This window comes from Rhincodon typus, chromosome 27 (genome assembly GCF_021869965.1).
Source record: "Rhincodon typus isolate 14 chromosome 27, sRhiTyp1.1, whole genome shotgun sequence".
In the NCBI taxonomy this organism is placed as follows: domain Eukaryota; kingdom Metazoa; phylum Chordata; class Chondrichthyes; order Orectolobiformes; family Rhincodontidae; genus Rhincodon; species Rhincodon typus.
The window spans coordinates 17,018,520-17,034,376 of record NC_063358.1 but is presented as its reverse complement, the minus strand read 5'-3'; the positions used below and the strand labels follow the sequence as shown (position 1 = coordinate 17,034,376).

General features: G+C 41.7%; 1 protein-coding gene across 1 annotated transcript in view; it reads right to left on the bottom strand.

The window, feature by feature from the left end:
• LOC109929356 overlaps positions 1-6,689 on the bottom strand; it is an 80,224-nt gene extending 73,535 nt beyond the window's left edge. Inside the window, exon 1 of the mRNA XM_048612866.1 lies at positions 6,584-6,689. The gene's annotated coding sequence lies outside the window, so the exon portion shown is untranslated. The remainder of the gene's footprint in view (positions 1-6,583) is intronic.
• Between the last annotated feature and the right edge of the window lie 9,168 nt (positions 6,690-15,857).

Below are 15,857 nucleotides of genomic sequence, written 5' to 3'. Positions count from 1 at the left end.
TCTGAGGAAGGGTCACCGGACCCGAAACGTTAACTCTGTTTTCTCCTCCACAGATGCTGCCAGACCTGCTGAGCTTTTCCAGCAACTTTGTTTTTGCACCAATTTAAGATGCTTTCACCATGGCAACCATAATACTAAAAATGCACAATTGCAGATCACCCCAGGGCCAATGTGGAAATGTAAATGGACAACACTGTTCCTTCCCATGAATGACAACAAAAATGAAGACCAGTTGCTCACTGTCCTACTGGTCCTCAGATTTTCAGTTCTTATTGTCTCTTTTTTTAATCTCGAGAAAGTTCCATGTATTCTCAGGTTTCATTGCTGTGCTGTCTTACAGCTGCTTTTCCAACGTTTTGTTTCAAATTTTGGTATCAAGTTAGGACTATAATAATAATTTTGCCAGAGATAGACACAATGATCCCACACTGCTCCATTCATAAAAAAACTTCGTAAAAATGTTCTGATATACCTTGTTTCCCCACTGCACCCCCTACCTCTCACCTGCCCTTTTGCTTTGGAAATTATGTTAAGATTTGAGAATGAAGGAGAAATAAAGAAGAAAGAACTTTCTTTGTTCAAAAGACTGATGAAGAAAAGAAGTAAAAAACCATTAATTTGTTTAGGTTCCTCTGTAGAACACGAGGCCTAACTACTAGATAGTGACTAATAAATCCAGTGAAAAACTTCATTGAAATCTTATTCAGCAGAGTGTTATAGAGTCATAGAGTCATACAGCGCAGAAGCAGACACTTTGGTGCAACTCGTCCGTGTCAACCAGATATCCTAAATTAATCGAGTTGCATTTGCCAGCATTTGGCCCATATCGCTCTATTCATGTACCCATCCAGATGCCTTTTAAATGTTGTAATTGTACCAGCCTCCATCACTTCCTCTGGCAGCTCATTCCAAACACACACCACCCTCTGCGTGAAAAAGTTGCCCTTTAGGTCACTTTTAAATCTCTCCCCTCTCACCTTAAACCTATGCCCTCTAGTTTTGGACTCCCCCTACACGGGGAAAAAGACCTTGGCTATTCACCCTACCCATGCCTCTCAAGGTTTTATAAACTTCTACAAAGTCACTCCTCAGCCACTGACATACCAGGATAAAAAGCCCCAGCCTATTCAACTTCTCCCTATAGCTGAAACCCTCCAACCATGGCGACATCCTTCTAAATCTGGCATGAACCCTTTCAAGTTTAACAACATCATTGAATCAGACAGCTTTGGTGCATTTAAGGAGAGGAGGCTTCGAGCATAGACGATAGGGCATAGATGATAGGGCATAAATGTACTCCTGCAGGTTTCAGCACATCACATGCCCTTACATTCCAGGTATTAGTTGACCAACGTATCCATCCATATCATTCATTGCCTCTCAACATCAATTGGAAAGCAAAAAGATTCATAATCCAGTGACTGTGCCTAAACCACCTGTTGTATTTTCTCGTAACTCCAATATTTTTACATTTGATTAAGTGAAGAAAATTGTTCAAAGAAAATTACAATATTTGAGAAGAAAATTTTGAAATAAAGAGATTTTCAGACCAGCGAGCACAGTTGGGGGTGCAGTTGGGTGAAATATTTAACGTTGATTTTAATGATTATTTACCCTCTGCCATCACAGTGGTAATATTGAGTTAACTTAGAGCACTTCTTGATGACTGGAGGGCATGAAAAATGCTATAAGGTGTTCATTCAGAGTTTATGTGGATTATGTTGAGCATTAAAATGTGGAATTAAGCATTTCATGCTTAAAAAGATCCCAATCTTTTTGACTGCCCCTCTGATTTTTCTCTAAGGTTGCCTACAACATTGTCCTGGAGATGGATCTTCAGTTCCTGGGGGTTGGGTTGCAGGCCAAACACTAGAACACAGGAGCTAGAAGAAGCAATGGACAAGAGTTAATTGGGTGGGAATAAGCTCAAGTGAAATAAAACAGTGGCACAGAGCAGATGGGTGAAATTGTTTTGTTTTCTTGCAGATAAAGCTTTCTGTCCTTTTTTTTTACCACCTTCTAAATATTACTTATAGTATCGCCGATTAATCCTTTTATGAGGAGGAACTTCTTCACAGATAAGGTTGTGAATCTGTCTAATTTCCCACCCAGTGAAGCCGTTGAGGCTACCTCGTTGAATGTTTTTAAGACAAAGACAGATAGATTTTTGAACAGTAGAGGAATTAAGGGTTATGGTGAACAGGTGGGTAAGTGGAACTGAGTCCATGAATAGATCAGCCATGGTCTTATTAAACGGCCGAGTAGGCACAATGGGCCAGATGGCCTACTCCTGCTCTTATTTCTTGTGTTCTTATGTTTTTCTTTTGCCATAATTATGGCAAATTTGTGGTTAAACATGGCCATGATGTAGAACCACTGAATGATTAAAGCGCCAATTAAACTAACTACTACAAGATCATCCTTATTGAAATTAACCAAGTGACCATTCAGCATTTTAATTCTCAACATAATCCACACAAACTCTATGTGAAGACTGTGGCATTTCTCATGCCCTCTGAACATCCCAAAGTGCTTTTTAGTTAATTCAATGCTCACCATGAGATATTAAACTGAGGCCAAGTTTGCTCAGTTAGTTGCAAAAGATTCCATTCGATAATGAGCTGAGGTATTATCCCCATTGACTTGGCCAATATTTATCATTAATTTGCTATTTGCGGGATATTGCCATGTGGAAAGCTGCCGCCACATTTCCTACTTTACAACAGTGATTACACTTCAAAAGTACTGTGTTGGCTGTAAAGCACTTTGGGATGTCCTGAGGTCATGAAATATACAAATGTGAGTCTCTCTTTTCTATATAAAGGCAAGTTACTGTTAATTGCAAACACACTTTGGCAGCATCTGGTTTGGAGGGACAGAGAACAGGAACTCTGGGAAATGAGGCATTACCCATTCAAGACAATTGATTGGCTAAAAGCCAATCATTTAGCATTAACAAAGTAGCACGGCATGGTTTGTGTCTCAACTGTTTGTGTCGTGTCTGATCGTAGATTTCTCCGGGTGCTCATAAGTGTGAAGGTCACAGAGGTCCTGAGACCAGACACTACTGCTTCCTTCCAGGCTCCTTCAGGATGATTATGCAGGCATCTTCGAAGCCACTAAGAGTTCACAGAGGCGTAAGCTTTTCGATACATTCCAGACAGTGTTAACTGAGGAGCAGGAGGTAACGTTAGCAGCCACGGTTCCATCTCCGGGCCAAGTTTGCAAAACAAGTGCACTGTTATATGGTTTAGCCAACAGTCATGTAGAATTATTTATGTTCTGTTTTTAACCTAACCAGTTCAGGGACAGCACTTAACTCATAACCTGCCTGGTTTTATGCTCCACAGACATTCAATCCAAACCCAGCCCTGCTCTTGCTGGCTGCATTGATGTAAATTGGAGCTGTAAATTTTGTTTCCTTTGTCGATTTTGCCCATAATTTTCCCTCTCCTCCTACCCTACATCTATCTGCCTCTTTGATCCCAGTTCTTGCAAAACACATTGGCTCCTGGTTATAGCAACACCTTGATTTTAATATTTGCATTCAGGTTTTCAAATCAATCTGAGTCCTCATTCCTCCCGCTCTCTTGAAACCTACACCAGGCCCACAGCCATCTGAGATCTCTGTGCTCCTCCAATCCTGATCTTGTGCATCTCCCCAGTTTTCATTGGTCCATCAGTGTTGATCGTGCCTGGACAACTTCATCTCGCCACTTTCTCTGAAGGAACTCCACGTTTGAGACCAGGCATCGATATCTCAGAAGTACCCCAGGAAATTGACATCCGATATGTAGCACCCTCTATTAATCATCATGGCACATTTATTACAAGTGTTTCTGCACTTCAAGGCTACTCTGGCAACCATCATGTAATGCTGCAGCAAGGACACTGGGACATGACCCAGCTCATTGCCTGGGCCAGGCTGCATCTCTGAGATCTTTGCTTACTGTCATAGTGCTCAATCACTCTGAGCCTACCTGGAAGCTCACAGCATCCCTGCACTGCCTTGGCTTGCCTTTGTGTGCTTTGACAGCAGACCTTGCTCCTGTCAAAGGGATAGACTTCACTCAAGGCTCCCACCTCAGTAGGTCAAGAGCAGACTCCTTTACCAGTTGCAGTCAGGCATCTGCTTGGGGCAGTCAGAGTCAGGATCATCTCATAATAGTCAGCAACTGAATGCTGGGAAGCCCACTACTCAACTTGACCCTGTCTGCCCTGCTGAGGGCTGTTTTCCCCCTGGAATGACAGAGAGAGAGAGTTAGGTTTTACAGATGGTGAAAGTGGGTGGCCCAGTGTTACTGTTGGTGCAGTGGGAGGTGTCCCGGGTGAGTGAGTAGGCAGTGCAGAGGGCAGGCTGGGTTAATGGCGTCGGGGGATTGGGGTGAGTGAGGACAAGTGGGAAAGATGCTGCAGACATTAGTGGGAAAGGTCGAGCATGGAAGGTGGGTTTGGCAGCAGAGGCAGAGTGAGTGAGGTATTGGAGACCCTGGTGAAGGGGAGAAGGAGGTTGACATTCTTCCTACACTACTGGCCATTCCTCCAGGTGGCTGAGACTGTACTGACCTAGATGGCAACCTTAGAACAAGTTGGCATGGCTTGGTGTCTGGTGTGCTGGCCCGATGGGAAGATGAAGTCCCAGGTCTGCACCACCATGTCCAACAGGACCTCCAGGTGACAACTTTCCCTTGTCATGTCTGGGGAAAATACCAGGAACTGTGCAAGGCAGCTCTGGACTGTCAGCACTCGCTCAGGTGTACAGTGGGGTTTTAGGATGGCGTGGGTGCAAGGCACGCTGGTCATTTCCAGCCTAACCCGGCAGTGGGGAGTGATTCCAGAAACAGTGCATGATAAGATGAGTGTGAGGAATGCCACAGGAGTGCGGTAGGTAATTAGTGAGGCAAATTTGGTACAATCTAGCAAGAGAACTCAATAGGCCTTTGGGTGACAATGCTTCCAAAAACGTGATGGAACTTGCACTTTGTTGAAAAAAGTAAGATTGAGCCATGGATGTATGACAAACAATCTGACAAATCAAAGAGAGTGAAATCGGAGAGGATCGGAGATGTTAACAGGACGGGAGGCTTCCAACCCACTTTAAAAATAAAACAAAACCCATTAACAGTAGGAGACAGGTGTTAAAATTCCAATGTACCTTTATTTGGCGCGTTAATGCAGTCCTCACTGGTAATGGAACACATCGCTCAGGAATAAAGGTTTTATCAACATTGTGTATTCAATTATAGATTCAGATGACAGGTGAAATTTTAAAGCCACAACTGGATTGGTTGAGTAGCAAGAACCTGCAGTGTTGGTTTGAAGCCAAACAACTAGAAATATGTGGCTGCAAGGCAGGGAGAGGGTGGGCAGGGTGTGAGGGAGGTCAGTATCTTGCAGGAGCACTTTAAGAGCACACACTCTGTGGCGTGGATTTGCCATGGCATTCCAACATGTTGTTACCATGTCAACTGTTTCTCACCACGTGTTTCTCAACCTGACAGCTATTTGTAACACACCAGGACTTAGTAACTGCTCCTGCAGCAAATTAATCTGCTGGATAAGTTGCAACAAAATAAATGTCTTAATGTTCAGACTCAAGGCATCACAACATAGTACAGCACGGGAGGAGGCCACTTCGCCCATTGAATCTGCACTGGCCCATGTAGAGAGCAATTCAGTAAGTCCATCTTCTCTCCCCATATCCCTACAAACATTTCTATTTAGATATTTACCCATTTCCCTTTTAAAAACTTGTTTCCATTGCCCCCTGCTTTGCATTCCTAATCATACTTTCAATCGTAACATGTAGGAGGAGAAAGATATATCACAGCCTGTGAAATCCCCAGCAGCTTGATTGAATCCTCTGATGTGTATAGGGACGACAGCTGCATGCTGCTGTGTGCCATGGTACTCTGATGGAATCTTGTTGTATTAAAATCGTCAACTGCTACATCTAATGTCCCAGTGAATAGGTGTAACAGGCAATGTACAAGGCTGCAGAAAATGTTGAATGAAGGAATTTTATAGCACAGAAGGAGACCATTCAGCCTGACATGGCTCTTGGAAAAGTGTTTTACAATTTGACCCAAACCCATAAAGTCCTGAGTTTGACTTCTGTTTTGAGTTAAACTTTATAACCTTCTCCAAACTCACTACAGTGTTCAATGATTTCATCTGTGTTTGATCATGCGACTCTGGTAACAGATCCTTGTCCAGTGCTTGATTGCTTTAGCTTGTGGGTGGAATTGATGAGTCAAATGACTGACTCGATACATGCAGAGAAGATTCTAGAATAGACCTAGGACTCTGGCCCTGCAGAGAACATTGGTATGTCGAAATGTCTGTGAAGTTCTAAGATGTTTGAAATATCATAGGTAAACTGTTAGTCATCTTTGCACTGCTCTGAGAAAAATCAGATAAATGAGCAAATCAACTCAAACACAACCCCCCATAACCCTCTAGAATCTCTGCACTCCTCCAATCCTGGGCTCTTGTATTGCCTGGTTCTCATCATCCTACCAATTTAGGCCATGCCTTCAGCTGCCTAGAGCATTAGCTGTAGAATTCCTTCACTAGAACTCACCTCCTCTTTTAAGATGCTGTTTGATCAAGATTTTTCTTCTGTCCTAATACCTCCGTTCATGGCTCAGTTCAAATCTTATTTGATTATGCTGTTGGGGTACTTTTATTTATGCAACTGAAAGAAAAGGTTCATCACAAAAAAATACTTTTAATAAAGTGCCCAGTTCTCTGCCTGTGAGAAACCTGATTTGAAATGTCTTTTAAACAAATAAAACTGATATTTTTAATCACTTCATTAGTGTATGCTAGTCAGTGAATTATCTATGTAACAACGTTTTAAATGTGCCAATAAGTGCCTATGCTTCTTGGAAAAATAGATGCAATTTGAAGGGCCTTCTTGAACCAAAGCAGTTGACAGAATCTTGCAATTGTAACCTGGATGCATGGTCAATTTTGAGGGGCTAACCAGGCCATAGCGCCATGGGGTTATATAATACTTACAGTGATGAAGGAGGATGTTTAACCTGTTGCATCTACATTGGCTATCTGCAAAAGGAGTCACCTTTCCCTGCCTTTTCCCCATAGCCCTACATTTTTTTTGCATCTAATAATTATCTACTTGCCTTCTGAAAGCCACAATCGAATCTGCCTTCACCTCATGATTAGGAAGTGCACTCCGCATCCTAACTACTCACTGAATAAAAAGGATGTTTCTCATCTTGCCTTTGTTTCTTTTGCTATTTATCTTAAATTGGTGTCATCTGGTGCCTGACCCTTCTGCTTCAAGAACAACTTCTATCTGCCTATTCTGTCCAAGCTGCATATGATTTTGAACAACTCTGTCAAGTTTCCTTTCAGCTTTCTCGAAAGAGAACAGTAGTTGAATAGGTTCTTATACTGGTCCATAAGACAACTGAAAACACTGAAGTAAGTACATTCAGATACAAATCACTTGCATTTAAAACTCCTTTCACTGATGCCACAGACTTCAGGGGATTTGTGCTGGAATCTGGATGCAAAACCCATAGAAACTTTCCTCAAAATAATTCAAACTCTGGAATGAAATTGATGATAATAATAGGTCAAGCAACATCAGGGGAGTTAATGTTTTGGGTTGATGATGCAGCATCAGAGAAGACAAATATTGAGTGGTTGTTGTATAAAGTAATGGTTCTGAAAGAGTTAATGCTGATGTCACATTAGGTCCTCCCAATCTGATGATGTCTTTTGCATGGAAAAATAGGCTGGAGACAAGCATGACATGCTTGGCTCCTGTTTGTTGCAATTGTGTCTTTCTAGTTAATATTAATTGTACCGATTGCTATCATGCAATAAACTGTGCCTCTTTATGTAAAGTGGATTCCTCTTCTTGTTAAGACTCTAGAATGGCCTGTCTTCTACTATTGATATAGACAGACCCCAATCACAAACAAGCAGTGACTCATTACCAGAAAAGATGACATATTGTTAACACTGATATCAATGGTTACAACAGTGCCAACAGTTTAGAGAGGCTAGAGAAAAGCAGAGGGGAGGAAACAACAGGTAAGATTGGTCTGTGAAAGACAGAAAGTCAAAATAATTAACTATGTTTTATAGCTGTATCTTCAGCTGCCTTCCCACTAAGTTCAGGAATTCCCTCCATAAATCTTTCTACCACAGTTTTCACCATTAACCAATTGACCAAATCTTGTTGATAGTTGCTTCTGTGAAGCACACTGGGCAATATACATCCCCTCACCAACATCACAAAGAATCATTAGTTGAGCATCAACATGCCGTTATTTGTGGAATCTTGCTGTGTGCAGTTTAGCTGTCAAATTTGTTAAATTGCCACTGTGGCTACTTCTGAAAAGTGCTCTATTGTCTGTAAAGGGCTTTGGGATGCCCTGATGTCATGAAAGGCTCTCCATAAATCCAACGTTAAATTTTATTTTTCCCGATCAGTTTCAGTCACAGTGGCGTAATTATCAAAATTCCATGACAGGAAACCCCACTGTCTATAACAACTATAAAGTGCCCAACCACAGATAGTGGCATTCTTGGGATGTTAGAGATCAGTTTTATTTACTAATAATATTGAGATTTGCTGTAGTGGGGGTTCATTATTTAATCATAGTTCACCGTTAGTCCTGGAGATTGGAACATCTGGTTTGGTGAAAGTCAATGACATGGTATCTGTCTCTGCCTGCAAAGGCCAGAGACACACTCTTTCAAAGTGAAACAAAGGATGAACAACCACAAGCATTAAAGGCATCAGACACAATTTAAATTGTAAACATAAAGGTCTCAGAAGAAAAAAGATGAAAGCAGTGGAGATACAGAGTGCTTGAATTATATCTGCAGAGAGATCCCAAGTATGCTTCCTTGGACGAATGATGTGAATGTTCAAAGGAGTACCTTCTTAAAGACATTGTGTATTTACGATGCAGCCTAACTACTGCTTTTGTAGCACAAGGAATTTCTGGAATGCTGACTCTTATTCTACAGGAAATATTAAGAACAACAGCATACATTTATGTAGCACCTTCAGGGCAATCAAGCATCCCAAAGCATCTGGCAGGAGTAACAACAAACAAAATTTGACACTGAGCCTTGTAAGGAAATATTAGAACAGCTCAGTATCTTCACATCACCCCCAGTACACCCACAGAGAGCACCGCCTCTCACTGATGTGTTTTGACCTGAATTACAATACGTGTTCGATAAACAAAAAAACACAAGTTTTCGCAAAGCATACTTCAATTAGGAGCTTAAAAGGAAAATTTAGAAAGCTGGCAATTTAAAATAAAGATGGATAAGGCTAGGACTGAGGGAAAGCCTTTTTTTAATGAAGAAAGATAAGTGGTTAGAACTTGGAATGCCTTACCCAACAAGATAGTAGTTACAGATTTGGGGTTATCCTTCAAAAGGGAATTCGATAATTAACTTCAGGGAGGAAGAGAAATTGCAAAGGTTACAGTGCACGAGAGTGTGAATGGGGCTAAAACACAAACGTTCGTGTCAACTCATTGGACTGAATGTCCTTCTTCTGTGTCATGATGTCAATAAACACTCTGCAGGCCAATCAGCTACTGACAGAAGAAAGCCACAGGGTTATGCATTAGCAATACCACTTCCTGGCTCTTCACTTAAAATTTAGGAACTTCCCTACTGGATGGGGCAGCACGGTGGCTCAGTGGTTAGCACTGCTGCCTCACTGTGCCAGGGAGCCAGGTCCGATCCCAGTCTTTAGTGACCCTCTGTGTGGAGTTTGCACATTCTTCCCATGTCTACATGGGTCCCCTCTGGTGCTTTGGTTCCTCCCACAGTCCAAAGATGTGCAGGTTAGGTAGATTGCTAAATTGCCAATAGTGTCCAGGGATGTGTAGGCTAGCTGGGTTAGGCATGGGAACTGTGGGGTTATTGGGATAAGTTGGGCATGGCTGGGTGTGGGTGGGATGCTGTTTGGAAGGTTAGAGTAGGCTAATTGGCCTCTTTCCACACTGTAGGTGTTCCATGAGGAAGACTGTTTATCTTAAAAGGAAGCAGAATACAGTTGATTAAAGTGTTTGTAGATGAGATAGAGTAAAGCGGAACATACCAACAGAAGTATAATGTTCAAATCCACATACTCACTCACCATTCAAATACATCTTAACTCCTTCTTTGTGCCTTTAAATACTGATCCAACTAGAATCTATCAATCTCAGTCATGAAAATGTCAATTGCTTCCCCAGCTGTTTGGGGATGAGAATTCCAGATGGAAAGATAGTTTTCAGTGATTAAAGATTGATAGATGGAGAGTATAAAGTTGAAACCATCAGAACATAGAAGAAACAGAGGGTTGCACACTTGCAGAATGTACAACTGGAAATAGTGATGGGAACAGACACCATGACCACATTTAATAACAATAATAATAATAATAATAGAATGGGTTGAAGGAATGGAGAAATAAGCAACATCAGATTACAAATACTTCTCATATGTTCACATTTAGTGGTTGTTTGATGGAACAGTGTAGAGGATATTTTACTTCATATCTAACCAGTGCTGAACTGTCCTAGCAAGTGTTTGACAGAGACCGTGCAGCTGGAGCTGGTGACAATGTCGAGCAGTAGTTTTCAACGGATGTGACCTTACCAAGTGTGCCATGAAATTGTGTACGAAGATAATGAAAATCAAAGTAAAACTAATATTCTTTCATCTTAAACAAATATTCTATCCTACCAAAATCATAATTCATAAATGTCATAAAAATGAATCAAATTGAAAGTGGTGTCAATCTTTTGATTCTAAAACATGAACATTCTAATCACATGTGGTAAAAGGACAAAATTGAAATGACGTGAAAAAAGTAGGTGATCCATGAAATTATTTCTCTCATTGAAGTGTGCCATGTTTCTGAAAATATTAGGAAACACTGGTGTAGAGAGAGAGCTTTACTATGTATCTAATCTATGTTATACCTGACCTGGGTGTGCTTCATGATAATTGCTGGGTGACTGAAATGGAGCAAGTGGCATTTTTTAGCCACTAACCCAGTGATGGATGGATATAGATTGTGTCTATTGTTCCTCTAAGCTGCAGTTTCCCAAAATAATGTTTCAGAAACCAACTTTCCAGCCAGTAAGTGTCCCATTAACTCTACACATTCTTTGACATTATTCTGAAATAGCACAGGTTACCACCTGTTCCTGTTTTAATAACACTGCGGGTTATTCTCTAGGATTTGATAATTAACAAGCCCAATTCACCTTTATTTTCATTCCAGACCTTTGAAATGTTACGACTTTTCTTCAAGCTTTAACTAATAGGTAACAGCAGTGATTAATCTTCCATATTGTAAGCAGCAACTCTGCCAAGAGGTATTTCAGACTTCAAACCCAATGTCTGTTTCTGAAATAAGCATCGGAACTCAGTAGATGGAATCTCTCCATGTCTTATCAGAAATCACAAAGCCCTTGATCACCCACTTTTGCCTGCTGCATTTCCTGCTTCGGAGATGGAGATTTTCAATAATAAAATTGAGGTTAGCTAAGTCCCTGCTGGCTGCATTTGCACTCACACCAAATGCTGTTCATTCACTACCCCGTACTCACGGTGTTACCAGAGCTCCCGACCCACCAATCCCTGAGCTTAGAAATTCTCATCTTTGTGTTCAACTCATTCCAAGGCCTTTTCCTACTGCACCTCAATAACCTCCTCTGGCCCTACAAACCTCTGTGAAACTCTTGCATCCTCAAGTAGGCCTTTTGTGCACCTCTGTCAAGGGTTAGGTAAACAGCTGTATAGTGGCTTTAAATTGACAATTTGGTAGTTCATTCTCATTGTTAATGAGACAAGATTTACTCCATAATAAAAACTGAAAGAACTGCAGAAATTGTAAATCAGGAACAAAAACAAAGTTGCTGGAAAAGTTCAGCAGGTCTGGCTGCATCCATGAAGGAAAAAAACAAAGTTAATGTTTCAGGTCCAGTGACCCTTCCTCAGAACTTTCTGAAGATTTACTCCAGACTTATCAATTAAATGCCAATTAAGTCCCTCAGCTGTATGGATGGGATTTGAACTCACATCACTAGATCATTTGCCTAGGCCTCTGAACTACCAGCCTAGTAGCCATACTACAGTGCTGCCATCTCCCTTCTGTTGTAACCTAAACCAGGCTCTGTACTCCAGTATGTGTAACCCAAACTAGGCTGTGTTTTTCAGCACCCTGATACGTGGTTGGAATTATTTTTGCTATCCATGGTGCATCAGTCTACTCTGTACTGTGTTTTGTCAGCCGTCATGACAAGTTATGAAAATTTTGAATATGTTTTCCAAACAAGACATTGAGCCAAGAACCTATTTGTCCTCTCGGGTGGTCATGAGGCAGTATTTCATAGCAGGGGAGTTCTCCTTTGGTTTCCTGAATCAATATTTAACCCTCAGCCCAGCATCACTAAAGACAAATTATCTGGTCATTATCACATTATGAGATTTTGCTATGTGCATATTTGTTGCTGATTTTACCAAATCACACCAGTCGCTAATCTTCCAAAATGCTAATTGAGCAAAAAGTGCTTTGGGATGTCATGAGATTGTAAAAGGTGCTATTTAAATGCAAGTCTTTATTTATCCATAGAATGTTACAGCTGTTCAGAGAATGTGCTATGAGTGAGAAGGAATGTGAAGCGTACAGTATTTGGATGACATATCACTACTATTTCCAAATGGCAACATTTCAACTTAATCACTTGTAAAAATGAGTGAAACCTACACCCTAATTCCCATGCACATAGTTTTGCTTGGAAAAGGTGGAATGCACTTTATTTGATGATAAAATATTTTGCCTTTAATGGTGCTACTTAACTGTACTTTTTGCTTTCTTTGCTTCTATTTCTGCTCAACGACCAGGTAAAAGATGCTCCTGAGGAAGGTGAGGAAAACCTAATTTTATTTTAAGTTAGATCTTGCGTCCCCTCTTTACTCTGAAAGTGCTGACTCATGAGTTCATTAGTGAATACCCTCCCCCAACCCTGGAAAAGTACCATGCAAACTGTTAGCACCCCACCCTCACCGCTATCTGAATAGAAATTCTTTACATGTGAATCAAGGCAGTGAACAGATAGTTGTCAGTGCCCAGCTCTCCTGTTCTCTGATAGGGGCAGATTGATCCCCTGGACTTTGGATCATCTGGAGAGGAATTTCCCAAGGTATTTTACAGCAAATTGGCTTGCTTTTTTTCCATTTTATCTTCTCACATCCCTCAGGATTTCAATGACATTTCCCTATATTACAGCAGTGACTAAAGCTGGAAAGAACTTCACTGCAACCAACTTTGGGATGTTCTGAGCTTGTGAAAGGTGCTATATGAATGCAAGTTCTTTTGTTTGCTTCTTTGCTTTAACAAGGAAACTGCAGTGGAAGCCTTGCAACTGGCATATGGACCGTAAGAAAGAAAGACAAGCCTTGCATTTACATGACACTTTTCATAGCCTCTGGAGATCCCAAAATCCAATGAAGCAGTCTTCAAAACGCAGTCGCTGTTGTAATGCAGGAAGCACGGTCACAAACGTGTGCACAGTGGACTCCTACTAACAACAATGAGATGATGAAGGATAAATACTGTCCCCAGGAAACCTCAGTTGGGGTAGGGAACATTGTTTGTTCTTCAAAGTAGTGCCATGGAATCTTTTGAAGTCCACCTGAGTGGGACCTGAGACAAGGCCACAGTCTGACATTGCTTTGGGAAGACCAGAGCACAGCACTCCCTTTGTTCAGCACACAAAATTTTAGCCCGGATTTTGAGCTCATTTCTCTGAGTGGGACTTAAACTCAAAACAATGAGTCAATGTTTTGATTTTTACAGTCAGCGATTTCCTCAGGGCTTCTTCTACCTTTGGTGTAAATAAGGTTTCTGCCAAAATTATGATGATGGAACTGGAAATGCCAAATTAATTCCCAGTGCATGATCTCAAGCAGGACACACTCATCAGTGAGACTACAATGAAACTTCCCCAAAAATCACCAGGGCCCATAATCAGGACAAAGCAGTCAATAAAAAAAAACAGGCAAAATTGGACTGAGCTCCTCAGGCTTTCATGTTCTGGTTTACTGAGGGTTACAGGTCATAGTTTGGAGACTCCTGTTCTAAAGAGAGAGAGAGAGAGAGCTCTCTGTTCCTACACCCTGAGGCAACTCAGTGAAATTCGAGGATTAGCATTCTAACATTGTCAATTTAATATTAATCAGCCCTAACAGATAGTGTTCCAACAGTGGTATGCCCGTGGTCTCAGGAGCACTTCAACCCCTGGAGTGTCTGATTATTTCTGTTCCTTTCTGGCCAATAACCTACATCCAATTCTTTTGTTTTAAAGGTTTAATCGATGTGAGGCTAACTGATGTGACTGGTGTGTCTGTCTCCATAATTCCCTGTGGAAAATTCATTCTTGCAGAAAATTTCATGGAGATGAAGGAGCAGAGCCATTCATTTAGCCCGCTCCACCAAGCAATAGCTCCTTAAACTTTGCACTGCCATCTTGTTACCCTTTCTCCCTAACTCCTGCAATCCTCACTCACCAAGTAATTATTCATCCACCATTTTAAACATCTCAAATGATTCTGTATTGATGGGTTTCTAGGCCTGTGCAATCTCACAGCTGGGTGAAAAGGTGTCTCCTGGATCAGTTTCCAATGCCAGTCACATTGCATTTGGCAGCTTTCTTGCCTGCACATCAGACCACTCAGCATACTTGAGTGCATGATCTAGGCTGACACCTCAGTGCAGTGCTGAGGGGTCCTGCATTAATCAGAGCTTTTTTTCAGTTCTTTCAGATAGATGTAGCACTATTTTGAGGATGAGAACAGGAAAATTTTGTCCAACAATGATCCAATAACCAACATCATTAAGTACTCAATACCACCAACTGCCAATTTCCAGATGCTATCCTACAACTCTTCCACTTCATCCTCAACCACAACATCTTCATCTTCGACAACCAGTTCTCCATCGAGACACATGGTACAGCCATGGGGACCAGACGCACTGCCTAACACGCCGACATTTTCATGTATAAGTTCGAACAAGACTTCTTTGCTGCACAGAATCTCTGACCAATGCTATGCACCAGATACATTGACAGCAGTTTTTCCCTTTGGACTCATGGCAAAGAATCACCTCGTCAAGGTCTTCCCCACGACTCCACTTGTCGCCTTCAACCAACTGCCAAACCTTAAACAGACCATTGTTCAAAGCAAACTACCCAGCCTTCAGGACAGCATCGACCACATCATCACACAACCCTGCCATGGCAACCTCTGCAAGACATGTCAGATCATCAACATGGACATTACCATCGCATATGGGAACACCACTCACTGCAGATATTCATGTGACTCGGCCAACAAGTCTACCTCATACGCCTCAGGCAAGGATCCCCCAGGGAAACCATGCAGACACTATGACAACAGATGAATGGACACCGCGCAACGATTACCAAACAGGAATGTTCCCTCTCAGTGGGGAAACACTTCAGCAGTGAAGGACACTTGGCCTTGGATCTTCGAGTAAACATCCTCCAAGGCAGATCCTCTCTCATACACATACTGTCGCTCTCTCACACTCACACACACTCACACACATACTCACACACATACACATAGATCCTCTCTCATACACACACTGTCTCTCTCTCTCTCACACACACACTCACACACACACCCACTGTCTCTCTTTCTCTCTCTCTCTCATGCACACACGTAGTGTCTCTCTCTCTCTCTCACACACTCACACACACACACACACCCACTGTCTCTCTCTCTCTCTCTCTCTCATGCACACACACACTGTCTCTCTCTCTCTCTCTCTC